Genomic DNA, 14980 nt, shown 5'->3' with positions numbered 1-14980 from the left:
AATTTAATTATTTAACCACACAATTCTAACACTCTCTCACGTGTGGGTCAAAATTACCTTTTAATAGGTGAAACCCAACACGTGGAATTTTAAATGGGAGGTAGAGTAGAGGAGACAAGGATCGAATTTAGGATTTTATACTCTGATACCATGTTAAATTAAGAGTTTTCTATATAAAATGTGAACTTTATTGATGAATCAGGAAAGAATAGAAAGCGTAATTAAGTTACACTAATGCTTTGATATATATACAATATTAAGTTACTCCACAAGTATTAAGTGCTTGTAAGGGGCAAAGGTCATGATTCAAGCCTCTAGAAGGGAGTTTCACACACTTATATACCTAAATTAAGTTAGTGTAGAATTTCTATGTTGTATATATAAAAAAAGAATATCATTGTATTTAAGAATATTGAATAATTACTTGGTTGGTCACTTGTTTTCTCAATATATTTTTCTATTGCATGCAGGAAGTGAGACAAATAAATTTTAATAAAAATAGAATGGAATAGAAATAGATAGATTTAAAAAAAAAAAAAAAATCTAGTTTCCTAGTCTATTTGAAATCTATTAAATAAAATGAAAAATAAAATAATTTTACTATTAATTCCTTACATTTTATTTATTTCCTTTTTAAATAGGGATGGCTCTATGGACCTCTGATCAATCTCTTTTGAGCGGCCCTTCAACAGTTGGAATTGTCAGGAATAATGCAAGGCAAGGTGAAACATGGGCTTATAAGTTTGCTGCAGCTATGGTGAAAATGGGTTACGATGATGTGCACATAGGTAGTCAGGATGAGATCAGGAAAAATTGTAGGTTTGTGAACTAGATATTATAAGTTTATTGCTATGAGTCATGTGACAATTGAAATTATTTTGTATTATTTGCTATTGATTCAAGTGTAAATTAATTCTTTTGTAAGTGTTTTGAACAAATGTTGTTGAGAAATTTATGGGATAAACTCGTATTTGTTGGATGTTACAAAATCCACATAGCATTCGTGCGTGGAACGTATTAATTATGTTCATTGCTTTATTTATAACCTTGTTTTATAATTTTATTATTATCTTTTGAAAAAAATCATAAAAAAAATGTTTGCAATAGTGATTGCAACGAAAAAAATAAATAAATAAGTTGAAGGAGCTATTGTCTAATTAGCTTACCTGCACTTACAGATTTTGATTTTTCACTCAACCAAATTCAATGTATAACTCTCTACCTTTTTATATAAGAATTGAGGGAATCAAACTTATGTTCTCCCTTTTGGGAGAATCAAACAATACTATTTAGTTATAAGGCTCTTGATAGTTGTCCCTTTAACTTTGGCACTTACATGAAGAGTGCTATTTCGACCAAAAGTGGCAAAATTAATTGTTCAAACTTTTCATTATATTAATTCCACCAACTATTGAGCAATAAATTATGTGAAACATTGAATTTATGTTAAACTAATCCATTTTTTAGAGTTTAATTTACTTTCAAATGATGTAAATCTCATTTTACTATATAATGGTTTAATATGTAATATGGTTTTCAATCAAGTTGTTTGGGTAAAATAATTAATTGCTATGAAGACTAGATAAGTGGCACCATGAGTTAGAAGAAATTTTTTACTCTTATAGGGGGAGTCCTACCTCCTTTCACAAAGGTGTGGGTTGTACATAGGTCACACATTGGGACCCACACCTCCTGTTTGAGAAGTGAAGACTCTACAAGAAATTATTCACTCCTACAAAAAGATTGTGGGAGTGAATAATTTCTCATGAGTTAGTGAAAACTAAAACATGTTGGTTCCTGAAAAAGAAAAAGGAGATAGCATTAGTATATCAAAACCGGTGGTACTTGGGAATTGTGATAGGAATTAGGTTCTAACACTTAACTGAACAACATTTTATCTATATATTAATAACAGAATTCTCTATTCGGGTTTCAATTTTTGGTGTACCAAAATAGCCTCACACAAATTCTTAAAAACACTCTAAAATGCCCTTATTTTTTAGTTAAATAATTTCAAATTAATAAACACAAATTGGTTAAAAGAGTAATTTACTATTCCTAATTTTAACCTTTTTCCTTTATCTTCTTCATTCGACCTAAAACTTAGGACACTATCTTTATCTCATTTTTAAACAGTATTCCACATTACTTTACCTCTTTCTTAAACACACACACACACACACACATAGAGTTACTTACATATCACTTTAAATATTATAACACTAAACTAAAAAAACAAATAAATAAAATAGAAAATTATTGCACGCATAAAGCGCGTATGATGAGTCTAATTAATTATAACTCAGTAGACTTTCTCTTTTTATCAATGTTGGAATTAGGTATCTAACACTTAACCTTTTGAGAGTTTTATTTATTTATTTTGGGTGGTGCTTGGATCTTAGATTTAAGTCTTTGGCTTGTGCTGAAAGAATTTCGAATGAAGTTGCCTAGGAATTTTAGGCTTGAGGAGGCTCTAATGCATTGCTAGAAGATTTGAGCTGTGGCTCAAGTTGCTTCTTTCAAAAGTAGAAACCTGGAAGCCATTTGATTACTTTAGGACTAGGCTACAGGCTCTCTGCTTGAAAGGTTGGATTTGGGAGTTATTTGTTAATTTGTTGGGTTGGTTGAAACCTTGGATCTCGTTGGGCTCTGAGGCCCAATACTGTGCATTATTTTTTCCATTGAGGTTGCCTTACCTAAATAAAACCAGAACAAAAATGGTCATAAACCCCCTTGAAACTACTATATTTTTCTAATTTAACTAACTAGATTATTATCCCGATAAATATTCCATTAATTCAGTTTTTTTTTTTAATTGATAGTAGATGATAGATGGGGGATAGGAGACTTGAACCATAATTCTTTTTTTTTTTTTTTAAATGGGAGTAGGCTATGTTAACATTATTTTTTCAGAAAAAATAAGAAGAAGAAAAGAATGAAGGAAAGAATAAATAAATAAATCCTTTATTTCATTAACACAATCAGAGCTCCTCTTAAATAACAAAACAAATTTAGGACATTTACGACCACATGATGCATATAGTGCATTTTTCCAACTAATAATTATGAACATGATGTAGGATGTCAACAATTTGCCCATTGATTTTTCTGTTGTGCATTATTTGTAAAATTTCCAAATCGGAAAAATATTACTATAAGTTTGTGCTCACAGAAATTTTCACACCCTCTCTAAACCAGGTGTTTTAGTGGTCTCATATCGAATGAATGATTATTCAATGTGAGGGAGTATGTGACATTTTATGTGGAATTTTTACCTAACTGAACTAAAATAATTATGAAGAAAAGTGTGAGAAATGTTGAGGGGTTGAACTAAGCTAAAAGTTGTCTTTTCATAACTATTCATTTTGTCTTAGTCCACCAAATAAAAGTTTGGATTTGTAAGTTGAGAATGGCATTTCACCAATCAAAGAGGACCTTTTCCTTAAGATGACTAATAAATGATCATCTAAAATGAGTTCCAATTGATAATGAAATGCTGGCTACTTGGTCAATTAATGGGAATCTAGGTAGTTTGTCATGCTTAATAATGGAAATTATTAGGTACTCTCTCCTTTAATATGTGAATGGTAGATTAAGTTATAAATTTAATAAGTATGCCCTATTGCTACCATGTGAGAGGAGAGAGCACATTATTATATTTTGAAAATACAAAATAATTACTCGGTTGATCACTTGTTTTTTCAATTATAATACTATACATGAAATGAGATAAATAGATTTTTATAAAAAAATATAATGGAATAGAAAAGGATATATATATATATATATATATATAATTCTAGTTTCCTAGTCTATTTGAAAATCTATAAAATAAAATGAAAAAATATATATTTTTAACTATTGAATCTCTTATATTTTATTTCTTCCCTTTTAAATAGGGATGACACCTACAATCGAATAAAAAAAATTACGAACAAAAATTTTTTATTTCTCTTAATTATTGAGGACAATGGTCATTTCCCTAATTTCTTACCTGCCACACCCTTGAAAAACTATCAAACAGTAGAATAAATGAATAATGGTGGGATCCACCATCCCTTTCAGTACTTCACTTCCATCCATTTCCTTTGTCCTAATCAAGATGTTAAAATATAATGAAAAACTATACAAAGATACAGAAAATTGAGCTCATTGACCTAGTCTGCAGTAGATGCATGTCTGTGGGGTATATACATACGTACATTATTGTACCTTCTTACCCTCCCCACTGCCAAGTTGACATCCCTAACAGTCAAAGAACATAAATACTTCACTACCTACTCAATTTCTAATGGGCTAATAGGATGGAAGATCTTGTAAAATAAGCTACTGTACGTTGGTGTGAGCCAAAGAGGGCTGTTTCCTCTTTGTTACCAAGGAAACCCTCAGACAGTTTCAAGTCTTTCTTCTATGCAGCAATACACGTTTTGGTTTACAGAGTAAAATTGCCAGTCCCATCTTCACTAACTTCATTCCTATAAATACTTGGCTAACAACAACCTTTATCTTCATCTCCATCTTGCTTATAATATTCTTCTTTAGCTGTTCTTTCTCTGCTCTTTACTCTCAGTTTTATTCATTCCCTCATTAGAGTATTGCGGTATTTGGGTTGTAGAGTAACTATGGCAACAATCAAATTTTGCTTGGTTTTCTTTGTTACTATGTCTATGATGGGGTCAATGTCACTGGCGATGCCATCACTCAAAGTGGGTTTCTATCAATCAACTTGTCCTTCTGCAGAGACCATTGTGAGAAACACTGTGAACAAAGCTGTGTCAAGTAACCCTGGCCTAGCTGCTGGCCTCATCAGAATGCATTTTCATGACTGTTTTGTCAGGGTATGTTAATTAGCTCTTTGCAACACCCATTAACTTGTAATATGTTTAACAGAAACTGTACCTAAATTTGTAGTCCCTTTTGCTTTTTTTTTTTTTCTCCGAATATACCTTATAAGCAACTTAATTACTAAGACGTGGAGTTAAATATTGTACATGTTATCTATGCCAGGGTTCTGTCCTACTTGATTCAACCCCTGGAAATCAAGCCGAGAAGGACAATCCAGCCAACAATCCAAGCTTAAGAGGCTTTGAAGTGATATTTGAAGCAAACGCTGAACTTGAAGCTCAATGCCCACAAACAGTCTCATGCGCAGACATTGTTGCATTTGCTGCTCGTGACAGTGCTTACAAAGTTGGAGGCATAAGTTACATGGTGCCATCAGGACGTTGTGATGGCAGGGTATCACGTAAAGATGAGCCCGATCAAAATCTTCCACGACCAACATTCAATGCTTAGCAACTCGAAGAGAGATTTGCACAAAAAGGACTTAGTCTTGATGAAATGGTGACACTTTCTGGGGCACATTCCATTGGAAGGTCAAATTGTTCTTCTTTCTCAAAGCGATTATACGATTTCAGTGAAACAAATCTACAAGACCCTTCAATGGATCCCATATTTGCTAGAGACTTAAAGACCAAGTGTCCAAAAAATGCTAATAATGGCAATGGTCCAACAGTACCTCTTGATGTACTTACACCATATAGGCTTGATAATAAGTACTATAAAAATTTGAAGAACCACCATGGCTTATTGACCTCTGATCAATCTCTTTTGAGCTGCACTTCAACAGTTGAAATGGTTAGAAATAATGCAAGGCACGGTCAAGCATGGGCTTATAAGTTTGGGGCAGCTATGATAAAAATGGGTTACACTGATGTGCTTATAGGAAGTCAGGGTGAGATAAGGAAAAATTGTAGGTTTGTGAACTAAATATATATTATAGGTTTTTTTGTGTGACTGTTGAAACTTTTTTGTATGATTTGCTTACGTATTTGTTTCATTTTTCTATGTTGATTCAAGTGTAAATTTGTTCTTTTCAATGTTTGTGAGCGAATTTTGTTGAGACATTAATGGGATAAATTGGTATTTGTTGGATGTTACAAAATTTGCAAAGCATTCGTTTGTGGATCTTGAGGTTTATGTTCATTGCTTTATTTATGACCTTTTTTTTAATGATACCGAAATATGTGAAGTGATTGTAACACTCCAGGTGAACATAATAATTTTCCTAGATAGAAAATGTAAATTTTCCATTTTTAAGATATTTTTATATTAATTAATTCTAAATTGTTTGATTTTTATACACAATAGCTCACTTGAATGGATATTTATGATATGAACCCACATTTGATTACAAAATTAAGAAATAAAATTCTCTCTAAAAATAAATAATTTAGGACACATGATGCAAAATTGGACTTCAATTGTAGAATCTAATTGGATTTTCTTTAAACTTTACCTATTAATATAATTTCTTTTGGTGATAGGAGAACCATCAGTTGTATAGGTCATCCTCTGAACCCTCTAGAGTCCCCCCTAGTTCCTCTAGTGGCCCAGATGAACCTATAACATGCAAAGATAGTTGTTGTAGGAACAAGACTATCAATGTACTCTCTAAACAAGAAGAGCTCCTCTTAGATCTCATTGAATAGATCGAAGACCCAATCATTAAAGCTCAAAGGCTTAGTAATTTCCATAAAATCCTAGTTAAGGAAGCCAGTACATCCAAATACCAAGTCAGAAAAGAGAACCCTTAAGCAAGAATTAACCATCCTTAGGGTCGATCACAAATGAATTAATATATATATATATATATATATATAATTTTTGTGCCAAATGAATTGTTTTTAGTTATAAAAAAAAGGCTCATAAATATAAAATCATTCAAACTCTCTCTTCCTCTAATTTCATATATAGTGTTAGACACATGATTATATTTTTTTTTTATAGTTTATTTATATTGGACTCCTTGTTTTTTACTCTAAATTAACTCATTTGGTACAAAAATTTTAAAAATTTCGATTAGATGGAACATGTGCCATAAAATTAAACTCTAATTGAAATCCATTTTTTACACTGAACTAACTGACTTGGTTCAAAATTTGAAAATACTTCGATTAAATGGAACATGTGCCATAAAATTAAACTCTAATTGAAATCCAAATTTTACACTGAATTAACCAACTTGGTTAAAAATTTAAAATTTTTTATTAGATGAGACACGTAGTGCAAAATTAGACTCTAATTGAATTCCAATTTAAAATCTAATTGAATTTTTTCTCAGCTTTACTTTTTAATATATATATATATATATATATATATAACTTAAACTTGAATTGTTTATGGTTCTACAAAAAAAAGGCTCAAAAATATAAAATCATTCAAAAATTATGTGTTTTTTATTTATTTATTTTTTATTTTTTATGGTTTACTTATATTAGACTCTTGATTTTTTACACTAAATTAACTCATTTGGTATAAAAATTAAAAAACTTATATTAGATGAGACACATGTCGCAAAATTAAACTCTAATTGAAATCTAATTTTGACATTGAATTAACTCGCTTGACACAAAAATTTAAAAACTTAGATTAGAAAGGACACGTGGTGCAAAATTAGAACTCTAATTTGGAATTCTAATTTAAGTTTCTTTCAGCTTTATCTATTATTATATATATATATATATAGATATGTAAAAGAGTATCTATCCTCAATCAATATATATGTTTGTAATTAGGAATATTACATCATTGAATATTCAAAAAAAAAAAAAAAAAACTGTATAGGTGGGGTCTATATTAAAGGCAAGTTAATCTAGCATACTGCAATAGTACAATGTACACACGAATGAGTTTGTCTCATATTCTAAATTTCTAATAGCCCCCTCAAACACAGAAAAATTTAGAGAGATCAACTTGAGTTTGAGTACAAGATGTCAAGATCTCGAAAATACCTTAGGGAATGTGACTTTAAGAAAATGTTTGCGAGATGAGATTGTTGATACTGTATTTTCTCCACCCTTGCTTTACATGCAAAAATCTTAGTTAAATTTCAAAAATTCCATAAATCACATTCTCAACAGTAGAATTATGGGAATGCCATAAATAATTTAATTTGGCTCACTCGAATGTTGAAATAATTAATTTTGTGAACCAAAAGTTGAAAGGACCAAAATGCCCTTTGCTTTCCAAACTTTAATTGAGTTGACCAATGTTCAAATGAATTCAAGATTTCACTTGACCACCAAATTCTATCAGTTTACACCAAAGTCCATATTTTCAAACATTTTTTTAAGTTTGACCACAGTCAGGTCAACCCATATTTGACCATAATTTGACCAAAACTCTAACCATTTGATTGGAATGAATTTATGCTAATATTAAAAGAAATTAAATTTCTTTTAAAATGACTTCTCACGGGTCCAGATCATAGCTAAAACGAGTAAGATACCATGAAAGTATCAAAATGTTACCCAACACTTAGAAATTTTTACCAAGTATTAATCATTGATGTTGTCATGATCAAATCTTGATCAAACGAAGTACGATTGGAACAAGTAAGATGTCATCGAAAAGTATAGTAGAAACCTACATCTTGGTAGTTTCTATTCGAATCACAAATATTCCAAGTCAAGAGAATTCCTCAAATATGAAGAATGAGATTTTTGGAAAAAATGCGATCAAGTGGCTAATACCTTTTACAAGTAGGCCAACCACATGTTATGTGGGCCAATCCAAGGTTGGGAGGCCGAGAACTAAGTCCGGGAAAGTTGATGGAAAGCTTGGGAAAATCCCATTCTATGCACAAAATTAGCCCGAGGGTGCCTACTTTGAGCGCAAATTTGACACATGCCATGAAAATTAGACCATGATATCTTGTACTTTGGGGAAGAATTTTTCTCTAAATTCTAGTTCAAATGACATCACCAAAGCATCTCCAAATTGTCAGGATTCAATCCAACAAAACCAGAAGAAGTCACTTCTGCAAGCGAACAACTTTTTGATTCTTACACCAAGCTTTTGAAAGTAGGATGTGAAATCTTTCCAAGGACACCAAAATTTGTCAATTTGGAGGTCTAGAAGTCCCCCAAGCAAGTGTTCAAAGATGACACCTTGAAAATGGCAAAACAGTGAATTAAAATGGGTATGGGAAATAGGCAGTAGGCACAGCCCTGGTATGCGGTGCAGCCATAGTACTTGTCTGGTCTAGGAGTGGCAATTTTTATCCATATCCATGAACCCACCCATTACCCACCTTATTTGGATAAGTCTTAACCCAACCCATTTGAATATTTGGGTTAAGTGGGTCAAGACCCATTTGGTTATTTAATTAGATGGGTCTAAATGGATAATCCCACTAATACCCACTAAACCCATCTAAAATTTAAATAAACAACATAAAATCTAAATTTCTAGAAAATGACTAAAATACCCCTAAAACTTAAAAAATGACCAAAATACTACCAAAACCCAAAAAATGACCAAAATACCCCCCGAAACCTAAAAAATGACCAAAATACCCCCCAAAACCTAAAAATGACCAAAATACCCCCAAAACCAAGAAAATGACCAAAATATCCTCAAAACCCAAAAAATGACCAAAATACCCCAAAAACCCAGCAAATGACCAAAATACCCCCCGAAACCTAAAAATTACCAAAATACCCCCAAAATAAAAAAATGACCAAAATACCGTTAAAACCCAAAAAATGACCAAAATACCCCTAAAACCTAAAAATTATGAAAATACCACAAAAACCCAAAAACTAACCAAAATACCCCCGAAACCTAAAAATGACCAAAATTCCTCCAAAACCCAAAAAATAACCAAAATACCCTTGAAACCAAAAAAAAATGACCAAAATACTCCCAAAACCCAAAAAATGACCAAAATACCTCTGAAATCCAAAAAATGACCAAAATACCCCTAAAACCTAAAAATGACCAAAATACCTTCAAAACCCAAAAAATGACAAAAATACCCTCGAAACCCAAAAAATGACCAAAATACCTCCAAAACCCAAAAAATGACAAAAATACCCTCGAAACCCAAAAAATGACCAAAATTCCCCCAAAACCCAAAAAATGACCAAAATACCCCCAAAACCCACAAAATGACCAAAATACTTCTGAAATCCAAAAAATGACCAACATACCCCCGAAACCTAAAAATGACCAAAATACCTCTGAAACCCAAAAAATGACCAAAATACCTCTGAAACCCAAAAAATGACCAAAATACCCCAAAAACCTAAAAATTACTAAAATACCACCAAAACCCAAAAATTGACCAAAATACCCCTGAAACCTAAAAATGACCAAAATACCTCCAAAACCCAAAAAAATGACAAAAATACCCTCGAAACCCAAAAAATGACCAAAATTCCCCCAAAACCCAAAAAAATGACCAAAATACCCCCAAAACCCACATAATGACCAAAATACCTCCAAAATCTCTAAAATGAGCAAAATACCCCCCAAAACCTCTCAAATGTCCAAAATATCCCCAAAACCCAAAAACTGACCAAAATACCCCCAAAACCCACAAAATGAGAAAAATACCTCCAAAACCTCTAAAATGAGCAAAATACCCTAAAAACCCAAAAAATGACCAAAATGCTTCATAAACCTAAAAAATGACCAAAATACCCCCTAAACCTTAAAAATGACTGAAATACCTTTGAAACCTTAAAATTACCAAAAATACCCTCGAAACCTAAAAAATGACCAAAATACCTCTGAAACCTGTAAAATGATTAAAATACCCCAAGACCTAAAACATGACTAAAATAACCCCAAAACCTATTACAATGACCAAAATACCTAAAAAACCTAAAAAAATTACCAAAATACCCCCAAAACCTAACAATTACCAAAATACACCCTAAACCTAAAAAATTACCAAAATACTCCTTAAACCTAAAAAATTACCAAAATACTCCATAAACCTAAAAAATGATCGAAATACCTCTAAAACCTAAAAAATAACTGAAATACCCCAGAAACCTAAAAAAATTACCAAAATACCCTGAAACCTAAAAAATGATAGAAATACCCCCAAAAACCTTAAACAAATTACCAAAATAACCTCAAAACCTAAAAAAATGATCGATAAAAACCCCTGAAACCCAAATTATGACCAAAATTCCCCTAAACATGTAAGATGACCAAAATACACCTGAAACATCTAAAATTACCGAAATAGAGGTTTCAGGGTATTTTGGATGTTTCAAGGATATTTTTGACAAATTAAAGGTTCTAAGAGTCTTTCATTCATTTTATAGGTTTCAAGGGAATTTCGGTAATTTTTTAGGTTTCAGGGTTATTTTGATAATCTTTTAGATTCTAAGGGTATTTTAGCCATTTTTTAGGTTACGAGGGCATTTCTGTTATCTTTTAGTTTTAGGGTTATTTCGGTAAATTTCTGGGGTTCAGAAGTATTTTGGTAATTTTTAGGTTTTGGGGTATTTTGGTAATTTTTTAGGTTTCGGTGGTATTTTGGTCATTTTTAGGTTTCGAGGGTATTTCGGTCATTTTTTGGGTTTCAAGGGTATTTGGTATTTTTTGAGTTTCGGGGTATTTTGGTATTTTTTGAGGTTTTGGGGATATTTTGGTCATTTTTAGGTTTTGGGGGTATTTTGGTAATTTTTTGGGTTTCGAGGGTATTTTGGTAATTTTTAGGTTTTGGAGATATTTTGGTCAGTTTTTGGGTTTCGTGGGTATTTTGGTAATTTTTTAGGTTTTAGGGTATTTTGGTCATTTTTTGGGTTTCGAGGGTATTTTGGCCATTTTTTGGTTTTCGGGGGTATTTTAGCCATTTTTTGGGTTTTGCAAGTATTTTGGTCATTTTTAGGTTTCAGGGGTATTTTGATAATTTTTTGGATTTTAGGGGTATTTTGGTCATTTTTAGGTTTTGGGGGTATTTTGGTCATTTTTTGGGTTTTGGGGGTACTTTGGTCATTTTTTGGGTTTTGGAGGTATTTTGGTCATTTTTTTGGGTTTTGGGGGTATTTTGGTCATTTTTTGGGTTTTGGGGGGTATTTTGGTCAGGTTTTTTTTTAGGTTTTGGGGGGTATTTTGGTAATTTTTAGGTTTTGGGGGTATTTTGGTCATTTTTTGTGCTCTTGGGGTGTTTTGGTCATTTTTTGAGTTTTTGGGGTGTTTTGGTCATTTTTTGGGTTTTAGGGAGTATTTTGGTCATTTTAGTGGTTTTTAAGCATATTTGGTGATTTTAGAGATATCAGGAGTATTTTGGTCATTTTAGAGGTTTCATGGGTATTTTGGAGGTGAAGAGGGTATTTAAGTAGTTTTAGAGGTATTTGGGTCATATTGGGTTAAATGGGTGGGTTACTAATTAAATGGGTTGGGTTGATAATGGATAATTAATTTATATATAAACGGATCATAAATGGATAAATGGATAATTATACACCCAACCCATCTATGACCCAACCCATTTATGACCTAACCCGCCCATTTGCCACCCCTAATTGGCGTAAAACCCTAGATTTTGAGGTCTTTTATTAAAAATAAAAAATTTTAAAAAAATTTATTCTTGAATGAGTTGTCCCTTGTCTATTGCCTTATCTACTTTTATCGAATTGAATTGACTCTTGTAACGATCTGAGGATCATGCATTTTGCATTAATGTTCCGTAACTCCAAGTTTGATCATATTTTTAAAGTTTGTAGAATAATCAAACTGCCTAAACATCAACTGATCATAATTCAATTTTGAATTCTATGTAGCAGTTGTTGATGTTGTATCGCAGTTTTTATTAGGAACACATTAGAAGCCAAAAAAACAACAAAAACCCTAGTTTTAGGGGATTGCCGATTGACACTCAAAATGGTCCAATCAGCAGTCCCATCCCACATTAGAGTGCCAATCGGTCCTCCTTGGTCCAATGGCTTCTAAACTTCTGTGGTAGCTCGTCCTCATTGTCATGCGCATGGAACAACCTTGGTTGGTCAGTCTTGAGCTCGGTTGGATCAGATTACAACCTTGGCACTTGTAGGGTTAGTTAGTTACAAGTAGATAGGGTCAAACAGGGCTCATGCACATGTAACACATAAATCACTTGTAAACTTTTTGGAGCACATGCTTCATTAGGAGCCAATAGAAGTGAGCCATGTGTGGCCAATTAGAAATTAGAATAGGGCATGAGATGTAAATAGATTCATGTAACCATCAATTGGGAAATCAATAAAGAATAACCATTTTGTTTTATAAGTTTTGTTTCTCTCTCTAATCTTTTTTTGGAGGTAGAGACTCCCTTGAAGAAGTCTCATCTTTTTTAGGTGGTGTTTCTTTTGAGGCAGTCACAAGTCATTCAATTAATCTCCATTTGTATGCAACCCATCAATTGGATCCATCACCAACCAAATCCCTAGTCACAATTTGAACCCTAGTCTCATTTCCCTTAAGCCCTACTTTCATTTCACTTCAAGAACTCTCATCAATCATTGAAATCACCTTAACCAAGGGCCATACCTGAAACCCGAATGTCTTCAACATCAAACCCCTAAGCTTCCAAAACATCAAGAATTTCCATCGAACTCCCAAAACAAACCCATTCTTAGGTGATATTCAAACCCCTTTGGTTCCCAAAACCCTAAATCCAAACATTTCTAGACCAAGAACTCACTTGAATCTTCAAGGAACACTAACCCTAATTGTTTTCCTAACAGTTTGAAAGATCAATCATTTTCTACTGTCATCACCAATTTATGTTATTGTTGCACTTTTTGATGAATCTGTTGTGGCATTATATTTTTGTGATCTCTCCAAAAATCCTGAAAATTTATTTAACTCAAAACAAAAGTAAAAAATGTATATACCAATAAACATTTACTGTAAATAAACTCATATACACACACACATGCGCGCGCACACACACGTGTGTGTATTAAATTTTATTTTTTAAATGCTTAATAACAAAGTTCAATGTGTGTGTATTGAATTATATTTTTTTAAATGCTTAATAAGTAAGTTCAATGGATTTCTTTTCTCTAATAAGAATCCTATTGGTGTCAGTGCATATATTGATGGTCAATTGGGCAATATTAGCCTTCACTATATAGTTAAATAATAGTAGAAGCAAATAGTTCCCTAGACTTTTAAGATCCTTGCCTGCAACAATACTTGCAGAACCCTATGCAATCTGAGAACTATCCATACTATTTGCATAACGTTTTTATTTTTTATACTCCCAGCCTTCCCATTTGTGTCTTTAACAGCCTTTAATAGTAGTTGAGCATGTTGGCAAGTTATTAGGATTCTATAATTCAATTCATCACCTAGATTTTGGAGAAGTACTTCAAATCCTTAAAATCCATATTTTCTGAACATATCTTCGTTGTTTTCAATTATTCTTGCTTATAACATTTATATATTGGCAGCATGTGGTAAATTGACATAAACAATCAAATTGATCAGCTACACATCTAAGGTTATCTATTCTTCATATTGTGTATATAATAACTAATAATGAAACAGGAAACAATTTCACCATCCAATCAATAATAATGGGTATATTAACAATAAAAGGCCAAAAGGAAAAAACACCTCTTGGGATTTGGGTCAACTGACCCCTAGGGTTTCAAGAGGATATTTGCAGCCTAGCATAGTGAGGGGAAACAATATAATTAGTTGACAAACGTTTGAAAGGATTTTGTAAACTAGCATCTCGAGTTTTATATACTCGAGTTCCATATAAAACTCGAGCTTTGAAGACTCGTTGTCATATTGCTGAGTTGGAAACTCTTCTGCCACATAGATCTTGGGTTTTAAAAACTTAATTTGTAACTAGAGTTTTATAAACTCGATTTATGTTGGTGCTGAGCGAAGAACATCAGAAGCAAGAATCTGGAAACAAAGGAAGAATCTGGTTTGAGATCCACCGAAGAACATCAGAAGCAAAATAGAGGAACATCTTGAGATCCACTGAAAGAACAGGGGAAGAAGAAGAAATCCACCGAAGCACATTAGAAGCAAAACAGACGAACATCAAATGGTTTGAGATCCATTGAAAGAACAGGGGAAGAAGAAGAAGAAGACAAAGACAAAGAGCTGATCTAAAAAGAAAATGATGGAACTTGTGTTTCTAAGACTCGAGTTCTACTTGAAATTTTTTCCACAT

The 14980-nt window shown here is 32.4% G+C and overlaps 1 pseudogene across 1 annotated transcript; it reads left to right on the top strand.

Annotated features, from left to right (window-relative positions):
• The first annotated feature begins 4453 nt into the window (after positions 1–4453).
• LOC115958882 lies at positions 4454–5769 on the top strand (annotated as a pseudogene). The gene is made up of 2 exons (XR_004084707.1): positions 4454–4838; positions 5008–5769. The product of XR_004084707.1 is annotated as a peroxidase 5-like (transcript).
• Positions 5770–14980: the final 9211 nt, after the last annotated feature.

Source organism: Quercus lobata, chromosome 9, assembly GCF_001633185.2.
Source record: "Quercus lobata isolate SW786 chromosome 9, ValleyOak3.0 Primary Assembly, whole genome shotgun sequence".
NCBI classification, from domain to species: domain Eukaryota; kingdom Viridiplantae; phylum Streptophyta; class Magnoliopsida; order Fagales; family Fagaceae; genus Quercus; species Quercus lobata.
Note: the sequence above shows the minus strand (reverse complement) of the source record. Positions and strands in the feature narration are given on the sequence as shown.